A 22,385-nucleotide genomic window follows, 5' to 3' on the forward strand; every position below is an offset into this window, starting at 1 on the left:
AAAGAGTGAAAAATGGGTATCAAGGAAACCTAAATAGTTCTAAAATGAGAACAAAATATAGAGTTTAGAAGCAGTGGTTATTTGCACATCTCCGAAATGGCGGGTACCCATACAAGCATGTGAATTAGAGGACATTTTTCAAAATACTTCTTTTATTACACATTGTCTTACATTTAAAAGGCAGAAAAGCAAAGTAAGTAAATTGGTAATAACACTTGTTCCACTATTCTGTGTTCCTCTAAGTCTAAGCCTAGTGCCTGTAACAGGAAACAGCCCAACACGCAACGTGGAGACCACATGTTTCCAGTGAAAATTGACTCTTTATTTAGCAATGTGCCTAGCTGTGGAATTTGGACCCTAGCTCAGCCGGCACATAGAGACACCCAGCAAACCTATACATTTTTGAAAACTAGACACCCAGAGAATCCAGTATGGGGTGACTTATGTGGGTCTCACCAGGGTCTCTTACCCAGAATCCCTTGCAAACCTCAAACTTTGTAAAAAGAAAACACATTTTCCTCACATTTCTGTGATACAAACTTCCAGCCACCAGCATTCCCCAAGTCTTCCGATAAAAATGGTAACTCACTTGTGTGGATAGACCTAGTACCCGCAGCAGGTAACAGCTCAAAATGCAACATAGAAACATCACAATTTTCCAGTGAAAACACACCCTTTTTCCGCAATGTGCCTAGTTGTGGATTTTGGCCCCCAGCTCTGCCGGCACCTAGGGAAACCTAGCAAACCTATCCATTTTTTAAAACTAGACATCCAGGGAAATCCAGGATGAGGTGACTTGTGTGACTTGTGTGGCTCTCACCAGATTCTGCTACCCAGAATCCCTTACAAAGTCCAAACTTTGTAAAAAAAACAAAAAACACATTTTCCTCGCTTTCTGAGATGGAAAGTTCTGGAATCTGCAGGGAGCCACAAACTTCCACACATCCAGCATTTGCCCCAAGTCTCCTGATAAAATTGGTATCTCACCTGTGTGGGTAGGCCTAGTACCCACAACAGGAAACAGCCTAAAGCGTACTGTGGAGACTTCAAAATTATTGATTTCAAAGAGACCTTGTTTTGCGAGGTAGGAAAATGTTGGGGAATCCACGCCTCCCTGGTCTCCCCTAGCTGTCTCGTTTTCAGAAATGTCTGTGTTTGGTAGGATTCCCTAGACGGCTGTCGAGCCCGGGACCAAAAACGCAGGTGCCCCCCCTGCAAAACCAGGTCATTTTGTGTTAGATAATTGTGATGTCTCCACAATAAATTTTCGGCCCTTCCCTGCCACGCGTACCTGGCCCACCCACATAAGTGAGGTACCATTTTTATCGAGAGATCTGGGGGTAACGGTGGGTGGTAGAACATTTCTGTGAGCCTGGTGATCCCACAACTTGCCCACACAGAAATGTGAGAAAAAGTTGATTTTTTTTCATCTAAATTCAGGTATAATTCTTGTCAGGAGACGTGGGGGAACGCTTGATGGTGGGACATTTATGCAGGCACAGTGATCTCAGGCAGAAATGTAGGGTACATGTGATTTATTTTGCTAAATTTGAGGTTTACAGTGGATTCTGGGTAGGAAAACGTTGGGGGATCCCTGCAAGCCACACCTTCCTGGACTCCTCAGCATGTCTAGTTTTCAGAAAGGTCTGGGTTTAGGATCAATAATCAAGGTGAATCCCTCGAAAAACCAAGTCTTTATGTGATCGATAATTTTGAAGTCTCCACAGTATGTTTTGGGCAATTTCCTTTCGTGGGTTCTAGGCCTAACCACACAAGTGAGGTGACATTTATATTGGGAGATTTGGGGGAATGCTGAGTGGGTGGAAGTTTGTGGCTTCCTGCAAATTCTAAAACTTTCCATCACAGAAATGTAAGGACAATGTGTTTCTTTTTACAAAGTTTGAGGTTTGCAAGGTGTGTGAGGCTGGCCTGGTATGTCCACTAATATAAGTGGGCATCTTGCACCAGTCCAGACAACCCTTATGGTGATTTAAGAGGTCTCAGACAACCTTAGAAAGCTATCCAAGTGGTAGCTGTGGAGAGCAGCCTTCAGGCTAAGTCTTGAAGGAGTGTAAAGCACCTTGTTTTACCAGAATGCAATCTTATAGTATAGATTAAATGAAAAGGAACCACAAAAAGTGTTTATAAAAATAAGTATTTATTATATAACACTCTCTAGTATGTTACAGTATCTCCTTCATGGAGATAGACACAGAGCACACAATACTTTAGCAAAGAAATCATGATAAAAAGCACTAATACACAGTGGGCCCGAGGGGGAGACCAAACCATATACTAAGAAAGTGGTATAAGAACCATGACTTGAGTCAGGACAATCTCGAGAGGATGTAGACTTGCTGGGGACCCACAGAACCACCCATGGTAAGTAGATAGGGACCCCACAGAGAGCGTGTGCAGTGTGAGAAAGTCCACTGAAGTCCAGAGTGCCCAGATGGTAGAAGTGCAGTGGCTTCAGTTCTGAATCTTGTCCACGATGAATCTGGGGACCTACACCCAGATAAGCCCTTGCGTACCCTAAGGATAGGGCTGGGAAGATTCGGGGGGCCCTCCCAGGGAAGGGTCTGGACGGGGGGGGGGGGAACTCCTGTGTCCTTTGTCCAGTTTTGTGCCAGAGCGGGAGCCAATGGCTTCCAGGGCTGGTTTGGACTGGACTATGCACAGGGACACCAAATGTGCCCCTCCTGCAGACTTTCAGGCACTGGCAAGCGCACCCACCCAGCCCTAATACACTAACTCCTGTCTGGGAGGTGGTCACACCTCTCTGTGACTGGATGCCTATTGTGCTGCCTTCCCCTGCTCGAGCTTGGCTCAGCAGCAGGAGGGCAGAAATGTGTCTCTGGTCTGCAGCAACCATGTTATGCTGTCCGGGACTAGAAGCCTGGTACCGGTATCACTGAGAGCCTAACAGAGGGCTCTCCCGGTGCTTGGAATCAAACCCCCACACCATTTACGTTGTGGGGTTATGATTCTAAAATGTTTGATACCAAACATGCTAGAATTTGTTGCAGCCGTTTTCAAGATGGTCATTGTGCGGTCATGCGATGCCCCTCTATATAGCATATGGCTGCTTCACTGACAACCCAGGAGAATGGACTCCGTAAGCTGTAGGGGTGTCCTGCTCATGCAGAGGCACCCTTTCACTTAGAACCAAGCACCCTGCCCTCAGGATTATAAAGCGGTACAAAAGAGGGTGGTGATGGACGGAGCATCAGAACCAATCAAACACTCACACCCAGTCAACAGATCTGGGTTTGATCCATCACCGTTCTTTAGCCCACTCTGCCACCCCAGTTCAGACATGGCCATATGCAAATCAGTCTGACCCTGTGCCTCATGGGAACAGTCCAGCCCGAACTGCCAAGCCATGCCTTCCCTGGACCGGAAACAAGCTTCCTAGGACCGGTTTCTGGCATTTCAGCCGTCTTCAGCCAGGCTTGCTTGAATCCAGTGGCAAAGTGAGCAAGGGACTCACGTCTGAGCATACCCTGCCAACTTATGGCGAACAAAGCGGTACAAAAGAGGGTGGTGATGGACGGAGCATCAGAACCAATCAAACACTCACACCCAGTCAACAGATCTGGGTTTAATCCATCACCGTTCTTTAGCCCACTCTGCCAACCCAGTTCAGACATGGCCATATGCAAATCAGTCTGACCCTGTGCTTCATGGGAACAGTCCAGCCCGAACTGCCAAGCCATGCCTTCCCTGGACCGGAAACAAGCTTCCTAGGACTGGTTTCTGGAATTTCAGCCGTCTTCAGCCAGGCTTGCTTGAATCCAGTGGCAAAGTGAGCAAGGGACTCACGTCTGAGCATACCCTGCCAACTTATGGCGAACAAAGCGGTACAAAAGAGGGTGGTGATGGACGGAGCATCAGAACCAATCAAACACACACCCAGTCAACAGATCTGGGTTTGATCCATCACCGTTCTTTAGCCCACTCTGCCACCCCAGTTCAGACATGGCCATATGCAAATCAGTCTGACCCTGTGCCTCATGGGAACAGTTCAGCCCGAACTGCCAAGCCATGCCTTCCCTGGACCGGAAACAACCTTCCTAGGACCGGTTTCTGGCATATCAGCCATCTTCAGCCAGGCTTGCTTGAATCCAGTGGCAAAGTGAGCAAGGGACTCACGTCTGAGCATACCCTGCCAACTTATGGCGAACAAAGCGGTACAAAAGGGGGTGGTGATGGACGGAGCATCAGAACCAATCAAACACTCACACCCAGTCAACAGATCTGGGTTTGATCCATCACCGTTCTTTAGCCCACTCTGCCACCCCAGTTCAGACATGGCCACCACCCCTACGTATAAACAACATGCAACAGTTATAGGATATTGTGCTGCATAACTAAATACTTATAAGGTCCCAAAAGCCAATGCTTGTCTCATGTGGCTACAAAAATGAATGTGTCCTAACGGAACAACTATAGCTAAATATTGTTTAATAGAATTGATTTGCACTTTCCTGAAACCAGTGTCAAGTGAGCTGCTTCATAACAATATGGGATTGGGTGGGGGATTAATATTAAAGCGACATGGAGAGGGCCAGTAGAAAGTAAAAGGAACTTGGACAATGTGAGGGGAGGCATTAGCGACAAACAATTGGCACTGAGCTGAAGTGTTACTTGGAGCTGAGTAATGGGCGCGGCAGGCTCCACGGTAGCTACAGCGGGAGAGAGCGAAGCCCCAACCCAACAGGTAGCCAGGAAGGAGGCTGTGTCTGCGCAGCCGCTGCAGCACTTATGGAGCCTGCCAGGGTGAGACTTCTACGCTACCAATGCTGTCCTACCACTGGAGAAATGGGACCCTCAGCATGGACAGTGTCGGGGGCCACCCACTCTGCCCTTTCAGCGGCATGGGCTCCTGCACTGCCCTGTAAACACACACACACTCCGTAACTGTAAAAAAAATAATTGCTTTTTAAAAGAAGCCTCGCAGAGACTCTGCTGAGAAGGGGAGAAAAGTAGAGGAAGCGCAGCAACCGCGGGTTGGTGGGCGGGGGGGGAGTAATGACAGAGACAGCCGCCAAGCTAAAAAATAAAAACACGAACAGAACATAAAGCATGCCACTGAAGTATTAATTAGAGGTTTGTGATGGGCACGGAAGGCTCCATGGTAGTGCCCAGCAGATAAGTGGGCGCCGTATTGATGAAAGAAAATACGGCACAAGCCTGCTCAAGCAGCCGGCATGGTACACGGCATTTCTCCCTCACAGCCTCCTAGGAGGTGTAGTGAAATACAGGCAGCAGAAAGACAAGCTTCACCAGAAGTGTTAGTGTTACATGGTGGTCACAACGAGCATTGTAACAAGCACATCAGATGCACGAACAGCAGCCATCCCTGTAAACACACACACACCCCGTAACTGTAAAAAACAAGTATAAAATAACAAGCAGGAAATGGGATAAGGGAGGGGGTGGCAAATGGTGAGCACTTTCGCGGCCGCCTTGATGTTCTCAGTGGCCACGGGGCTCACTGAGAACATCAAAGCGGCCGCGAAAGTGACCATGCAGGCTGCCAAATGGTGCGCGCGCCCGGCGCACATGCACTGTATTTGGAGGCCTGAAAAGCACTAGTTTGCACTACCAAATCCCCCGTTTACAAAAGCTCTTGCCAGAGCAGCGCTAAAGCGCTGGCTCAGGCGAGACGTAAAAAGAACCTAGGGGGCCATATGTAGAAAGCAAAATTGCGATCGCAAACGCCGAAATTCGCTGAATTTCGGCGTTTGCGATCGCAATTTTACTAAGTGGGTTGTAGGAAGGAAAATCTGCATGCAAAATAAGGAATCGCAAAATTTGCGATTCCTTATTTTGCAAATGCATTTAAGGAATCCCAAATAGCGATTCCTTAAATGCAATGTAGAAAGCACCCAAGTTGTGCTATTTTGGCTTAAGGAATCGCAAATTACCACCAACTTCAGGTTGATGGTAATTTGCGATTTCTTTCAATAATGCAGTTTTTTGCATTATTCAAAGTGCCATGTGGCACACATACATGCCCTTAGGGCATGTATGTGCGCCACATGTGCACCCATGCTCATTACAGGGGTGCAAAAGGGTGTCATGTTGACACCCTTGCACCCTTGAAATTGCATTCTCAATTTGCGATTCTCTAATTGAGAATCGCAAATTGAGAATGTCTTCCTATTCATTCCTATGGGCCTTTTAGCCCATAGGAATGAGTGGCAAGGTATTCCTTATTTGCGATTCTCAATTAGAGAATCGCAAATAAGGAATAGGTGGGATTCGCAAACAAAATTGCTAATCCTACCTACATAGCGTTTTGCTATTCTCTAATTGCGATTCCCTAAAAATTGCAATTAGAGAATCGCAAAACACAGCCTACCTACATATGGCCCCTAATCCCTTGTGCCTAGTGGGCTTTCTAAGGGGCTAGTGCCCCATCTGCCTCCTGTGGGTGCAGAAATACTTTTGTATTTTTGGGAGGGTAGGGAGGGGGCATTGGCACTCCCATTCTGGGCAGCCTCCACCTCTGACCTTTAAAAAAATCCATGGTGTCTAGGGTGCTTTCTGTGTCCACCCCCCACCCCCCCCCCCCGGGCAGACAGACTGTATATGTCCATTTTTAAGACCCTTGCCCAAGTGGCCTTTCCTTCCCATAGAGCCTAGTTGGTGGATCCCTCTTTGGGGATCGCCCTCCTGGGGTGACCCCCAAGCAAGGATCCACTAGGGAGGGGTACAATAGAAAAGGGGAGATTCTCCCCTTTCCAACGAGACCTCTCCCGTGTGTTTCGGTGATAGTGGGGCTGAGATAGCCCCATGAGCACAGAAACAGTGAACATGTCAGGTATACGCCATCTGGTGAACAATATATGGGGGCATACATCATTTTTAACGCTTTCTATCCCAGCAAATTTATGGAGCATTTTTTTGTTAATGCAAATGGCATTTGTCCTGTCAAAGGACCAATAGTAAAATCAAGCAGTTTTGATATGGAGCTTTCACAACAATATTACAAACTCCCACTGGCCTATCTACTTTTCCTGGGAGATGCATGAGGGAGCTAGCGGCGGGAAATAGAGGTGTTAGTAGCACCTGTAACTATTAGAAACCTCTGCTCTTCACCAGCAAATGTAATTTTTACATTTTCACAAATGTGGAAGCTAAATAAAATAGTCACAGACACAGGTGAATTTCAACGGCAGCTTTACACGTATACATGGGAACAGATGGCATGGAGGGCCAACTGTCCCTTGCTCCACCAAGGAGTACAGACCCAGGCCCAGCCGGGAAATGCACCCCCCTTTCTTACAGAATACATTTGATGAGGACATTAATAGACAGAGAGGAACACAAACACCACAATGATACAATGGGGAGAGGATGTGGCCAAACGGTTAGGGCGGTGGACTTCAAGTCTGGGGAACCGGGTTCGAGTCTTGGCAACGACGCTCAATGTCCTGTGATTCTGGGCAAATCACTTAATCTCTTGTGCCTAACAAAAATGAATGTGCCCTCATGTAACGCAACTGGTGCTCATATAAAGCGCTCTGATACCTGATTTCAGGTCAAGTTTGCGCTACATAAAACTTTGAGAGAAATAAATGGCCCCACATATGCACCACCACCTCCCCCACTCCCCAAGGGGGATAGACACCAATGGTAACCAGAAGATGGGGAGCAGCTGGTTTTACCCCTCCACCTCCTGGCGTCTACTAGGGGTGCCCGAGAATGGGACACTGCCTAATAGCCCCGCGATAGTGGTAGATCAGGAAGGGCCTTATGCGGAAAGTACTATACTGAATAAGACAGTTCCTTTCCTGATTGATTATGGGGCCACAAGATCCATTCTCAAAGCGTCCCAGATGAGGCCCAGATGCCTAAAGCACCTCTCGGGTACTGGTTGTCCAGTACCAACCAGCAGATAAGTATTTGACACAACCACTAAAATTGATGGTGGGACCCCTCACAGTCCAACATCAGTTCGTTCTCAGCAGACATTGCCCTGGAGATTTGTTGGGCAGGGACCTGCTATGTCCATTGTTCACCAGATGGGGCGTTCTTGGAAAGCAGAGCGAATGGAATAGTGTTACAGGCATTTACAAAATGTGCAGCACCAGAGATTCCGCCACAACTTCAAAACTCAGCCACAGACCGCGTCTGGGCAAAGGGACCAAAGATGTGGGACGGCTGCTAGATTTCCCTCAATGAATACCAGGGGCCACTACCACAAGTCCCACAATACAAGATAGCCAAGGAAGGGGGAGAAGGCAAAGCATCAGTGATAAAAAATCTCCTGCACTAAGGCATGATAAGAGAAATATGACAGAGTCCATGCAACACACCTATACTTCTGGTGAAAAAGGCCTCCAAGGGCCCAGACGGGGCCCTAGTGTACCGGCTCACACAAGACCTCAGAGAATTGAACCCCGCCACAATACTGTCAAGCATTCCGCCACAGCAACACATTTCACTGTACTGGACCTCAGCTCCGCTTTCTTCACCATTCCCTTGCATCCCGGCTCCCAATATCTTTTTGCGTTCCAATTCCAACAAAGAAAACTGACATGGCAAAGGCTCCCAGAGGGCTTTACACAGTCCCCATACATTTTCCCTAACGCTTTAAACACAGACGTAGACTTCCTAGAGGTACCGGGGGGCTCCACCTTAGTTCAATACATAGATGACTTACTGCTAGGATCACCATCACAGGCAGCCTGTACAGAGGACACTGTGGCACTGCTCTGCCACGTGGCACAGAAGGGGTACATGGTCCCTCCAAAGAATTATAGTTCTGCCTATCTACAGTGAAACTCCTATGATATGAATTATCGGAAGGGACACGGAAATTACTACCAGACAGAGTATCCGCCATCACACATTTCCCAAGACCACGGACACGAAAAGAGGTATGAGCCTTCTTTGGAGTAGCAGGTTATTGTAGGCACTGGACAGCCAACGTTTCTTTGATTGAACACCCACTTCAAGCCCTCACAAGCCCTCACACACAAGGAGGGCCTGACCCAGTGGTCCCCAGAATGTATAGCATTTGTGTCATTAAAGCATTCATTGAGTACAGCACCAGCACCAGGCCTCTCGGGTGACACCAAAGATGTCCACCCATTGTGCCATGAGAAGGGAGGCTGCTCATTGGGCACAAAAGCGCAGCTGTTTCTACCACACAGTGGCCTTCCATTCAGCTGCTCTAGACCCCTCACAGCAGCCCTCCCGCCGTTTTTGAGGGCTGTGGCATCGGCTGCCCTGGCAGTAGAACAATCCGAGAACATAGTTCTAGCACACCCCCTGATCCTACATGTCCTCACAATGACCAACATGCAGCATCTAACAAATGCTCTCCTCACCAGATATGAACACTGGTGACACCTCAGAATATTATCAAGAGCTGCACCACACTGAGCCCTGCTTGTTTGCTTCCCTCTGAGTATAACAATGATCCCCCTACAACAGATGATGCTTTTCATGACTGTGTGCTCACCACAGATCAGTACACAAAGGTCTGACCTGATCTAAGAGACACACCCTTCCCAGATGCAGACGGAGATCTATTTGTTGATGGTTCATGCATCAGAGATAACACAGGCTCACTGCATGCCTCGTACGCGGTGTGCACGGCTACATATGTGTTGGAAGGGGCAAGACTGACCACCTCCAAAAGTGCTCAAGCTGCAGAACTTGTGGCATTGACAAGGGCGTGTGAGCTGGCTGAAGGAAGAACAGGGAACATGTACACAGACACCCAACATGCCTTTGGGGGGTCCATGATTTTGGTCAGTTGTGGGCAATGAGGGGATTCCTTACCTCAGCTGCCAACAAATGCACCAATAATAGCACAACTATTGCAAGGCCTGTGGCTACCACAACGAGTTGCAATTGTTGAAGGTGCTGCACACACTTCTGCCAAAGACTATGCATCGCGAGGTAATGAATTCATTGGCGCAGAAGCAAAAGGAATAACATTAACTGGTTGTGAGAACGCAATGGTTCAAACTGTGTCTGCTCCTCGTGACATCAAGAATAAAGGATGATGCTATGTACTATGATCCAAAGTATATTCAGAAAAGGGCGGGTGGAGGAGAAGGAAGAACAGAAAAGGGGAGGATGTAGACAAACAGAAGAGGGACGATGGATAGGTCCAAATGCAAAGATACGCTCACCAATGACAAGGCGTGCTCCCATGGTCGACTCTTCCATGGGCGAACACATGTTCAGGCTGAACGCTTATGGAAACAATGCACGATCTGTGCCCAATACAACATTGGAAAAGGTACCTCCACTGCCCCAGGGCACTTCCCTCCCCCTCATGGACTCTTCGAGAGCCACAGATGGACTTCATCGACATGCCCCCCACTCACAAGTACAAGTGTGTGTTGGTTATTGTGTGTTTGTTCTGAAAATGGGCTGAGGCATACCCAGCTAAGAGCTGTGATGCACTGTGTTAGAAATGGGATTTCTGGTTGGCTAGGGCATGCGCCTTAGCCAGGCAGAAACCACCACTCTAGTCAGGGAAAGGGAGTTACACACCGTAGATAACCCCTGCTCATCCCCTTGGTAGCTTGGCAGAGCAGTCAGGCTTATTCCAGAGGCAATCTGTAAAGCATTTGCCCAGCACACTCACAAAGCAGCAACACACTAGGCACACCACAAAAGAAACTCCACGCAAGGCTATGTGGAAAATAGTATTTGTATTATCATAAACACATTAGAGGATAATCACATATATGCACTGTGCCACCTGGCACTAGGTATTCCTTCGCAGCAGATTATATACATTACATGACCAACCCTGCTACTGTCATAAACATGCGACATACAATTAATAAAAACAACCAGTTACCACTGGTAAGGATACACTTTGCACAAATGCATTAGACATAAAATATCATTGGCAGTGCATCAGACCCATAACACATTCTGCCCCTCCTAGGCATTATCATAACTGCACCTAGCGCAAACCATTAGGCCTGAACATCACCACATGACACCGTATAACATATTAGGCATAGCCTAACAATCATATTGGGCCCACCTTAGGCCTAAACCTCCTCAGACATACCCTGCAGGTCCATATCTCCTAGAGCCATCATGCCCCCTTTAGCCATTGGCAAATCACCTGCAGTAAACATGCGCAGGCCGTGGAAAGAATCTCCCCGAACCTAATCCCATCAGGACACACCACTTTGTTCTGTGAGGCAGTACTTCTTCACTACCCGGGACCTCTGCTACCTCCCTTCAGGAGTTGTAGAAATCTTGTGGCAGGGCCCTATCCGGGGGCCCGACTGGGCTTGCCTGGCGATACCACTGGCCAGAATCACCCCCCACACCAAGCAACTCTGTGGCTGCCTGCCGCCATGCGGCGCAGCTGTGCACCAAGTGCGTTGGAGACCTCCTACAATGCCCCAGTATGTGTGACATCAGCAAGGAAGGCACCTGCTCTGCCCACGTTGGCCAGTGGCCTCCCTGTATCCAAATGGACTGGCCCTTGCGAGTGTGCCACCCATGTCACTTAGTACCAACGCCCTACCTCCAGCAGCTACCCGCTAACACCCAGGGCAGCTGCTATTCTGATAAGTCGGTGCAGCAGCCTCAATTGGCCTGCTGGGTTTGGGGGAAGTGCGGGACTGTTCCGGGCTTCCAGGAGCTCCCGCCAGTCACCCTCCTTCGATGAAAATGCAGCCGCGGCACATCTGGAGTCCTTCCTCTGGCTGTCCTGTGAGCCTGCGAGGCTCCGTCTTTTTTTTTGGTCATGCAGAGGGGGTCCACCTTCCTACAACATTGCTATACCTAGCCTTGACCCTGAGATAATAGTAAATGAAACTGAGATACTGCACCTAGAATCGCCATTATATCTTGAAGTGGTTGGGGAAGTAGGACAGATGGGGGAGCAAGAAAACAATAAATAGGCCAACTGATAAAATTATGCAGAGAACAAATGTGTACAAATGGTAAATTTCTATGCAGAAGCAATGAATATATCAGATTGTTATGTATGCACACATTTACCCACACCCGCTGATGAACAAGCAAGATACAATGTTTTGCCACTAGGCAAAGCTATTGGGTGTGCTTCATTTAAAGGTATGCTAACGGAGCAATATAACCCAACTATAAAAGCATATCAAGGGGATAAGGTAATCACATGTTTACCTGAGCAGGACAGAAAGAATTTCAGCCAGAAAATGCAACTGATAGGCGTGACCAGTCACTAACTGACCAAATAAAAAAGGCAAGGGGAGAAGAGTGGGTGGTGGACCTCACCCAGGAACATGGTTAGCTCCCGGGGACAAGAGGGTGCAGGGCCTGGTACCCCCCCGGTTAAGGATACTGAACACAAGAGCCCCGGTGTGTATTAGCAATGCCAAGGATAATACCCTACTATCAACAAGCAGGGAGAAAGGCAAGAAGGTGCAAAGGTCACGCATTAACATGGGTCCCAGCCACTGCTTCTACCACGGCAATATGGAAGGAAGGAAAGAAGGGATTTCACCGCTATCACCCAGGGTGCCAGGGTACATAGGGGTGTTCTTCGTATGTGGAGGACATGCATACTTTGTCTTGCCAGAGGGATGGTAACGTAGCTGCTATCTGTCTCTTGTGATACCGCAAATGATCCATGTTGTCACTTATTGGTCCAAGAACAGGAGTAAGGGACCGTGTCAAGAGAACGGCCCCATGGGTCCACCATATGTTAACAGCTATAGGTGTCATGGTACCACCTAAAGGGACAATTTACTCCACTTATTGGATAGGGCAGCTGGCAACCTTGATTGGGGACTTGGCAGACTTCACAGCAGAAGCTCTGGGAAATATCACAGAAGAACTCACTGCTATGAGGGAGGTAGTAATTCAAAATCGCATCGCTTTAGACACCATCCTTGCAAAGGAGAGGGGTGTCTGCCAGGTGGACCATCAGTCCTGCTGTGTATACATACTGGAAGCGCCATGAGACCCCCGGGTGATATGTGCACTTAATGAATCTCCTTGACTTGACTTGAATAGTAACTGTAGGAAGGTGGAATCTGACTGCATGGTTGCCCCCACTTTTTTCCTGGTGTTTTGATGGTTTTTGACCTACTTTGGCTGGGTTCCTACTATTCAGGACCCCAGCCTATCTGCTTTCTCTTATAAATTGATTCCATGTACCTTAGGTACACCACAGATTGGATTCTGGGGTGCCCTTATAAGTCCCCAGTATATGGTATACTATGTACCCAGGGCATAGGTACCCCAGAGGCCGACCAGGGGCTGAAGCATGTATTGTGCCACCCCTGGAAAGCCACTCAAAATGACACCACAGGTCTGCTACTACAGCCTGGGTAAGGTGGTGCATGCACCCCTTACTGAGATATAGGGTCACTATATCTCCCCATATACTGCACATACAAACCTATCAGTGACACCAATGGCAGGCCTTATCAATCCTGAAGGCAGGGTGCTTGGTTATATGTGAGCTGAACCCCTCTGCAGCCTTCGGAATCTATCCTCCAGGGTTATCAGTGGTGCAGCCAGACCATATACTCTTAAGTGCATTATAACCCAACGGTAAATGCTAACTTTGGACTGGCTGCACGGAAACATGCCGTGTTTGGTGTCAAACACCTTGGAATCATACCTTCCAGTAACTGGAGTGGGAGTATGATCCCACCCTTCTAGAGAGAGAGACATGACAGCACCGGTATACCCGGTACCAACTTAAAAGGGCCCTAGCATCACAAAATGGATGCTGCAGCCACAGACACGAGTCTGGCCTCCTGCTGCTGACTGAAACTCCGGCAGGGGAGGCCTGGACAATAGGTTTCCTGTCACAGGGAGGTGTTACCACCTCCCCAGACAGGCAGATGTGTATTGGGGCTGGGTGGGTGCACTCCAAGAGTGCTTTGAAGTCCTGCACTGGGGGCCCATTTGGTGTCCCTGTGCATAGTCCAGCTCAAACCGGTTCAGGGGCTACCAGCCCCTGCTCTGGCGTGAAACTGGACAAAGGAAATGGGTGTAGCCACCCTTCTTTCCAAACCCTCCCATAGGTGGGTCCCCTGAGTTAGTCCAACCCCTTCCTTAGGTATAAGTAAGGAACCTCTGTAACCAGAACTTCAGACAGGACTTTAGATATCCCTGGACGAAACTATGAAACTGAATCCTGGAACTTCGACGATCTGTTCAACGCCAGATGACTGAAGAATCTCCCTTGGAGTAAAGGAGTTACTCCCCTGCTTGGCAGGCACCAAAGTCGCATCTGTCCGGTCTACTTCCACTGGACGCTGAAGACTTTGCAACACCAGAGGTGGATTTCCAGAGTTCCCAGGGGCCGAACCAAGTCCCCAGCAAAGCTGAGACCTGTAGCCCTCGTGGGTACCGTGGAACCGGAACCCCCGGACCCCATGCACATTTGCAAGTGCTTCAGCTTTTCGACTTCTCCTGAGGCTGTGCATTAGGTTACTTGTAGCCCAGACCCCAAGCAGAGAATCCACTGAAGATTGTTGGCCTAGCCACCATTTTGTGATTCCTCTCAAGGTCCCTTCGCGATCCCTGGTCCGTCGACTGGTGGGTCCCTGTGAAGGTAACCCTGACTTCCTTTGGGCTTTCCTGGTTGCTCCAGAAGTGCCCTCACTACTTCTCGATGGGGGAGTCCCTCGGACCTTGCTTGTCCGCACCGAAGCATCTTTCTCCTTTCTGCTTGGGTTGCTGTTGCCAAGGCTTGTTGTGTCCAATCCGCGCACCAATGCTGCAGCACTCGACATCCTTTGTGGTACAGCTCGAACCCAGCTCCTGGTCATCCTTGACGCCTCCTGGTCCTCGTGGCTGCAGAGTCAAGCTTCACCTTCTTCACCTGAAACACCCAACATTGGTGGGCATTCATCTATCGTGCCCCTGGTCACTGGCAAGTGACCCAGACTCTGTCCCCTCTGCTTTCAGGTTCTTCATATCTTCGATCCAGGCTTGGATCTCTTCTGACACTTCGCATCTTCCCGGCAGCAGCACTTCTTCGCCAGCTTCTATTGAAAACGACGACGCTAGAACTGTGTCAAGAATTCCTGTCATGCGAGCGGAGGAAAACGGTAACCAGCGAAAACGGACTACATCTCCCAGGATGCTTAGCGGTTGAGAGGTTATGTAAACAGGAGAGCTGTTACATAACTCAAGGAAAACACGCCCTTATGTAAACAGGAGAGCTGTTACATAACTCAAGGAAAACACGCCCTTATGTAAACAGGAGAGCTGTTACATAACTCAAGGAAAACACGCCCTATAAAGGGAGGAACCGGGAGGTACAACGCTGTCGGATATTGTGTTTACACCGACGTACCTGCTTAGTGAAGAGCAGTGTTCCGGAGTGGTGCTCCAGTAAGGCAAGAACGGAGGTAGGTCGAGTCGTTACTCCCTGGGCCGTGTCTTGCCCCATCGTCACCTGTGAAGGACCCGGAAGCTCTACCCGATAACCATTGAGCTTCGCTTATTGACTCGGCTGAGTCAAAGCGCAGTGGTGCTTTTGCTGGTTGGAGTCGTAACTCCCAGCCCGACCAGAGATACAGGGACTGCCAGCTGTAACGCACACCAGGAGGTGTTTGCCGCGTTACAGACTCGGAAGTCCACAGGATCGATCGAGCGGCTGCTCTCGGTTCAGTCTTCTTTGCTTGTGATTGGGGTATCGGTGATGCATCACCAGGAGGTGACTCCGCGTCCCGGTGCAGTCTGAGGAAGAGGTTGAGCGGCTGCTCCCTTCAGGTAGAGACCCCGGCTGGGTGTTTCCCTGACTCCTCGATTCTCCCCAACACTCTTCGTGCCCCTCACAGCCTACCGATTGGCATTGTCGGCCATTTCATTTCTGCCCTCTGTTGGCATACGCCGGGATCGGCGTATATGCAGAGGACGGTTAGGACCATCCGTGCTGTGGGCTGGTAACGTACGTAGCCTGGAGGATTCCAGTGACTATAACCTTTGTTTATTCCTTGTATTATTTTTGCCTTCATTAAAATAACTAAACCTTCACAAGTGGTTGCGTTCTCATTATCGTATCTGTTAAACGATCCTGAGACGTTCGGGCGTTACAAACTGACCAGCAAGTGGAAGTCCCCAGCGGGCCCTGGAGTGGCTAGGTGGAAGTGCGAGTTAGAAAAATGGGCAGGCTGTGAACACAGAGTATTGCTTAGAAATGCAGGACGAGGAATAGGGAGGCTGGAGAGGACACAGGCATGGGGAACATTACTCGATGACTTAAGGAATGAGGAACAGGAATCTGCGCCTAGCACACCTCAGGGTCCGTCCCAACCTGTCAGTCCGGCCCAGATAGACCCCGGGGGGGAGACAGCATGAGGGCCACGGAACGCAATGACACCAGCAGCCCCGGAGAGGAGAACGCAGCCCGACCCACCTGGCCACAGTAGAGGACGACCCAGAGAATGCACACACATCAGAGACTCATAGGTTTCGTACTTGACAGCAGTGCGGGGTGGGAGAGGGGAGTTAATTGGGAGTTGGGGGCCAGTTTTTAAACAGAAGTCGAGTAGATAACAGTATCAGGAATGGGATCCTTAGAAATGACTAATGCGAAGAAGCGGCTGATAACGGCAACCTGAACCACTGTAACATAAGTAATGAACATGTTATGGAATTACTATGGTTTTTTCAATTGATGGTTAAACATGTGTATATGGACCAATTGTGAAAAATTAAAATGCCAATAAAACCTGGTTTAAAAAAAAAATGAAAACGACGATGCGACCCGACACCATTTGACACCTATGCACCCGGCTTCCCTGGGTGAGGTAACTCGAGTACTCCGGTGCTCCCGTAGGTGTTGACCCTAGAACTTTCTAAGTCCAAAAGGGTTTGGTCCTAGTCCACTTCTAAGTGTCCTTTATCTCTAAAAATCTAACTGCGACTTTCCCCATAGAAGCTAACGGCTCTCGCGGCTATGTTCATACACTGCACGCGTCCCCCGTGGGTCCCCTGTGTCACTACCTTGGGTGATTCCTTGGGGTCCCAGCGATTCTAGTCCAGTCGTGGTTCTTATACCACTATTTTAGTATATGGTTTGGTCTCCCCCTGGAGCCTAACGTTTACTGTGCTACTTACTGTTGATTAAATGCTTGTAACTTGTGTACTTTGACCTCTAGCCTCATAAAGAGACTAGTAGAGAGTGTTTAGTAATAAATACATATATTGTATATATATACCTGGTGTGGTTGTCTTTCATTTAGTGACTCAAGAGATTATAGACTGGTAAAACAAGCTGCTTAACATTCCTTCAAGACTTAGCCTGAAGGCTGCTCTCCATAGCTACCACTAGGATAGCTTTCAATAAAGGTTGTCTTTAACCATTCACCATAAGGGGTTGTTCTGACTGATACAGGGTGCCCACTAGAACTAGTGGACAGCATATACGAGGTCAACGTCTCACAGTAACAAACAATAAACAATGCAACAGACAACATAGACAAGGTGCAAAAGGAGGCAAAGGGGATACACAATGGCAACATATGGGCATCCATGGTAAATTGGTTTCAGGGCTGGGGTACCTGGGTACTCAAAGCGCTAAGAATAGGAGTCGTGGCACTCTTGACTTTGTGTCCTGATACAAGTATGTCCCACTTGCCTCAATGCGTGATAAACCGCGGCTGCAACAGAGCCATCACTCATTAAGTGATGAGACCTGTGGCAGAATGCACAGACTACACCTAACAAGCATTTGCAATGCAGAAGGTCTCGCATTTATGTGAGTTTAAGCTATTGGCATTGCAAATGACATTGCCTTTTATTTGTGTTCTTAAAGAAAACAAATAAATGGCTTAAACTCACGTAAGTGCGTGACCTATTGCATTGCAAATGCTTGTTTAATGTAGCATCAATGTGATGAAAGCACTTGACAGACCACACAACACGTTGTAAAACAGTAACCTTTAACTAGGGAGCTTACCCACTGCTTCGTGTGACATGAAGACAAGTGAGAGGCTGTCGTTGCATGTCTGAGGTACATCGGGCATGGAGGGAAGTGGCGTGGATGTCAGAAGGAAATGAAATACAAGCACCATCTGTTGGGCTGCCTAGCATAGGTTTCAAAGGCCTTATGTCAGTCTACATCGGCAACCCCCTTAAATAAACCAGCACCTACTGCAAACCTGTGGAAATACGATTAGTGAGGCGAGATCTTGCAGGGTATATGTCTGCTGATCACATAATGACAGAGGTCAAGTGCGCGACACACGGACAGGCCCCTTTCAAAGCCTGGGGAACAGGTTCAGTGGAACATACGAGGAGCGCCGCTTCCGTCCGACCTTCGGTCAGCAGGTACCAGCTGCTGAGACAGTGAGTTGTAAGTACGTCTTACAGCCTGTAGAGCTGTCATGAGAAGATACGCCCCCTTACCAGCAATCAAAGCAGCTTGGACAGCTGTGCAGCCATCTCAAGTCACCATTGAACGGGGCGCTTCGCTTTGCACTCTGGTACATGTAGTTTTGAGTTTGCAAAAAAAGCCGGCCAAGTGCTGGAGCGTGAGGGGAAAACTGAAGGGCAACTTGAGATTTCCTAATATTGTTGAAATGTAAGTTGCCAATGACGGCACATAAATGACGCAGCTGCACAGACAGAACCTGTTAAAAATGCAGAGAACAGGAATGTGCAATGCAGTGTGAGGAGGTAAAAGACACACCTCATCCGGCGAGCGATGCGCGGTGCTGCAGCCCTGCTGAGAAGCCCTCCTGCAAACGGCTCACGACAAGAACATGAAAGGACTTTCTTTGGTACATTTCAAATTCAATATACAACGTTTCCATCAAGTGAAAGCCCTCGCAAGCAGCGCCTGCAGCGACCCTTCTGGCTCTTTCCACGGCAGCGCCGCTTCATTCATTCACAAGGAGTCACCAGACTCTAGGGCCGGCGGTCGGGTGATGCCCACCCGTCTTAGCTGCATGTCTGTGGGAGGGTGCAGGGCTGCACTGGGGGATTCTGTGAGTAGAGCCCACCGGTCATGGCACGGAGGCCTTCCTCTGTGTGCCGTGTGTTCTACATGAACTGCAAACGTTGAAATAAAAACTGCACAGAAACACAGAACATGAAATCCCTCGGGTCAGCAGCAGTGAAGACAGTTCAACACCAACGGGTTCCCAAAAACGTATCAACCAATCAGCGCATCCACAGTCCTTTCCCTGCCAGAGGTCTGGGCTCTGAGCTGCAGCAGCCAGGAGATAAGTCCCTCTCCGCGCTCGCTGTGATCCGGTCTCAACACCTTCCTGCTGGATGCGGCCCTAAGAGAAGGGATGAGGGGGGGTCAGCCTCAGTCTGGGGGTCTCCAGATTCCTTCAGTGACGAAGCACTTTTTTTGCCAAATTCAGAAGATGCGTGACATCAAGTGAGAAGTAAAACTGGTTTTGCACAAAGTTTGCGCCATTGCAGGTTGTGGCCAGGATTGGGGGCCTACTGGCTTCATGTATAGGAGCCGGACACTACAGAGCCCTACAGCCTCAGAAGGGTCCCGCTTATGCAGACACAATCCAAGCGGCTCTGGAATCCACGGCACAGCTCTCGGGGTGTCTGATATGGAGGCGCCTTCACATAAATACGTAGATCCGAGGACTTGTATTTTCTATCACAGTTCTGCTTTGCTGCTGAAGTTGTATACACTGTTTGGGGCCAGATCTCAGCCCAGAAAGGGGCACCGTCTCCTGCTTTGCTTCTGTGTTTATGACTCTAACTACTGTTCATCACACGTCAGCAGCAACATCTGCTTTTTAAAAGCCATCGCTCTCACTTTTCTTTAGTTGCAATCTCAGAACTCTGGACCGATTGCCCCTTCCCTCGCCTTGAGTGCTCGCAGACCGTCCACCCTACAAAGGGAGTCACCTGGCCTTTCGAATGGGGCCCAGCGGCCGCTTGGTCCTGGAACATAGTGGGACACGTGCCATCAATGACGTGCTCCTGAACCCAGAGAAAGGGCCTTACAGATGGACTTTACATCTATAGAGGCTGCTGCAGCCTGGCTTTGGTGTCGCCCCTCTCTGTTATATACATGCCGCCACTTTTGAAATCAAGTTGTTTCATTTTAAACTCCATATATTTACACTCAGACCTGCTTTCCCATATGGAGCCTGCTTGTGATCTATGGATAGTGTGTGCAGGAGTCTGAGATCTCAACATTGGGAGGCTTGGAAGGCTGCGCCAGCCCCAGGTTTCCAGACATACTACTGGCCATCAAACACCCAAAAGGTGATGGGAAGGAGGCGTGCGGGTACTTGAACCACTGGCATTCCTTTCAGGTTCCATTTCAAACCATTGGTTTGCCCATCGTGCCATTCTAGACAGAAGGCCTTATTTGGGGCTTGGTGACAGGTACACAGTGTGGCGGGGTCTTATGTCTGCCACCCTGCCTTTATTCCACGTGCCATATTTAGAGATATCCACCGGCCATGCAGAAATCTCTATGCATCGCACGAACCACCATCATGGATAATCCTGTCAATGTTAAAAAAGTTTGCAAACTTTCAAATGTTTTTTATTTCTCAAAAATAAAAACCCAACGCACGAAACGAGTGACTCCCACAGGGTGAGTGTTCCTGTACATGGTGTGGGGGTCATTTGTAGGTCGAGCCTCGGCAGCGCTTGTGCTGTCTCTTCAGGACATGTTGTATTGAATTTGTGGGCTTAAGCCCGCCCATTGCTTTTCATCTGTTTGTTCGAGTGTCCTATTAAAAGTATTGCTTCCAAGTGACTCATCTTTCCTGTCTGCGACCCTTTTCGTGGGTTGGTCCCTCCCATAGAGCAGCGCCCATTACCTGTAGCCCTACATTTGTTCCATTTAGGAAATGTTATCAGGACTACTTTTTCCTTTGATTAACAGCGCTTTACACAAATGCTCCCATTTGCACTTGTTTCTTTCTCTTTGCACCCTCCTTGCGCGTGCGCGTCTCACCAGCCTGCTGTACTTTATTGGTATTTGAACCTCTCTTCATTGGTTGTCAGCTGAGCAGGGTTCATGGGGTTTAGGGCAGTTTATAAGGAAGTATTGCTTTGTTTTAGGCTTCACCGCTCTTTCCATCTTGGAACATGTGCCCCAGCTGGGCATGGGATCCAATCCTGCTCCCGTCCCATGAGCGCCAAGCTTCCAGGTCAGTTGCCTTTGTAGTTGTGCAGGTTACTGCTGAAAAGGCAGGCGGGGGCGTGAACTTGTTTACGTCTCCGTGATGTTGAGGAGAGCTGCCACCATTGGAATTAAGGTGAGTGGGAATCCCGGCCTCAGCTCAATATTCCTCGACGTGGGATACTGCACTTGACTTGCAGCAGTAAATCATGGAGCAAACGTTTAACATGCAATGCTTAGCGCTTGCGTGATAACAAGGAAGTTGTGTTGCGAAGCCCAGAAATGTCCCCATACAGAGTGCGCGCTAAAAAGAGCTGCAGATGACATCCCCACGCATCCCCTGCGCCTTTCTTTCTGAAACCACAACATTATCTTCGACCGAGCTCCAGTTACAGCCTTGAGTGGAACAAGAGACGTATGTCTCAGTGCAGCACTCATTGGTAGCGATGGGTCTCTGGCCTCTTATCTATGTGCCTATTGGCATGAAACATCGGCGCAGGACTCACAGGCGAGAGAGTGTGGCATCGCCACCAGAGCTGCCTACGTTAGAGCTGGAGAACCAGGGCCGAGTCTCAGTGCTGGTCCATCCTTCTGTGATGCCCAAAATAGGAGCATGCGCAATGTGACTAATGCTCAGGTGACGCCCTCCTGCTGGTCTGCTTTGCAATGAATGCGAGCAACTCAGTGCATGTCTAGCACCTAGAAGCCCTGAATGCTACACACGCCTGGCAGGCTCCAGCGGAGGCCGCCGTGTGTACAACAACAGCACAATCATAGAACTGTCTAGTTCTGCATGTTTGAAAGTTAACACACGACATTGGGCGCTGATATTGTGTGTGCCAATTTCCACTTCTAACACCGGCTCCTGGGGGCTTGCGGAAAGAGGGCCTCGGGTAGCGTGCCCCCGTCCACAGGCGTGTTAAGCAGACGAGTGATCGTCCGGGGATCTTTAATCTCCCGGACGATCACTCCAAAGCTTCCATCTAATCCTCTTGCACTGGCTCACTTAGGTTCCCTAGCGCCAAGATGCTCCCTCCGGAGCGAACGTCGCGCTCTATAAATACCCCACATGCCAACACTCCCGATTCAGGCGTGAGACTGCCGATTTGAAGGCTAGTCTCCCGCCTCCCCATTCCTGCCAGCAAAGACCCGATTCCTCGGGGTTTCAGCTGACCGGGCCTGGTATTGTGTGACGTGCTAATTCTTCCAGCAATAGTCAGAGCGGCGATGCAGGGGCTCTAGAGGGGTGAAAACCAACAAAGCCCCATTAACAACCGAATGGGCTGTGAAGTAGGGGGGGCGGCGGCTGTGTGCG

Source organism: Triturus cristatus, chromosome 2_1 (genome assembly GCF_964204655.1).
Source record: "Triturus cristatus chromosome 2_1, aTriCri1.1, whole genome shotgun sequence".
NCBI classification, from domain to species: Eukaryota; Metazoa; Chordata; class Amphibia; order Caudata; family Salamandridae; genus Triturus; species Triturus cristatus.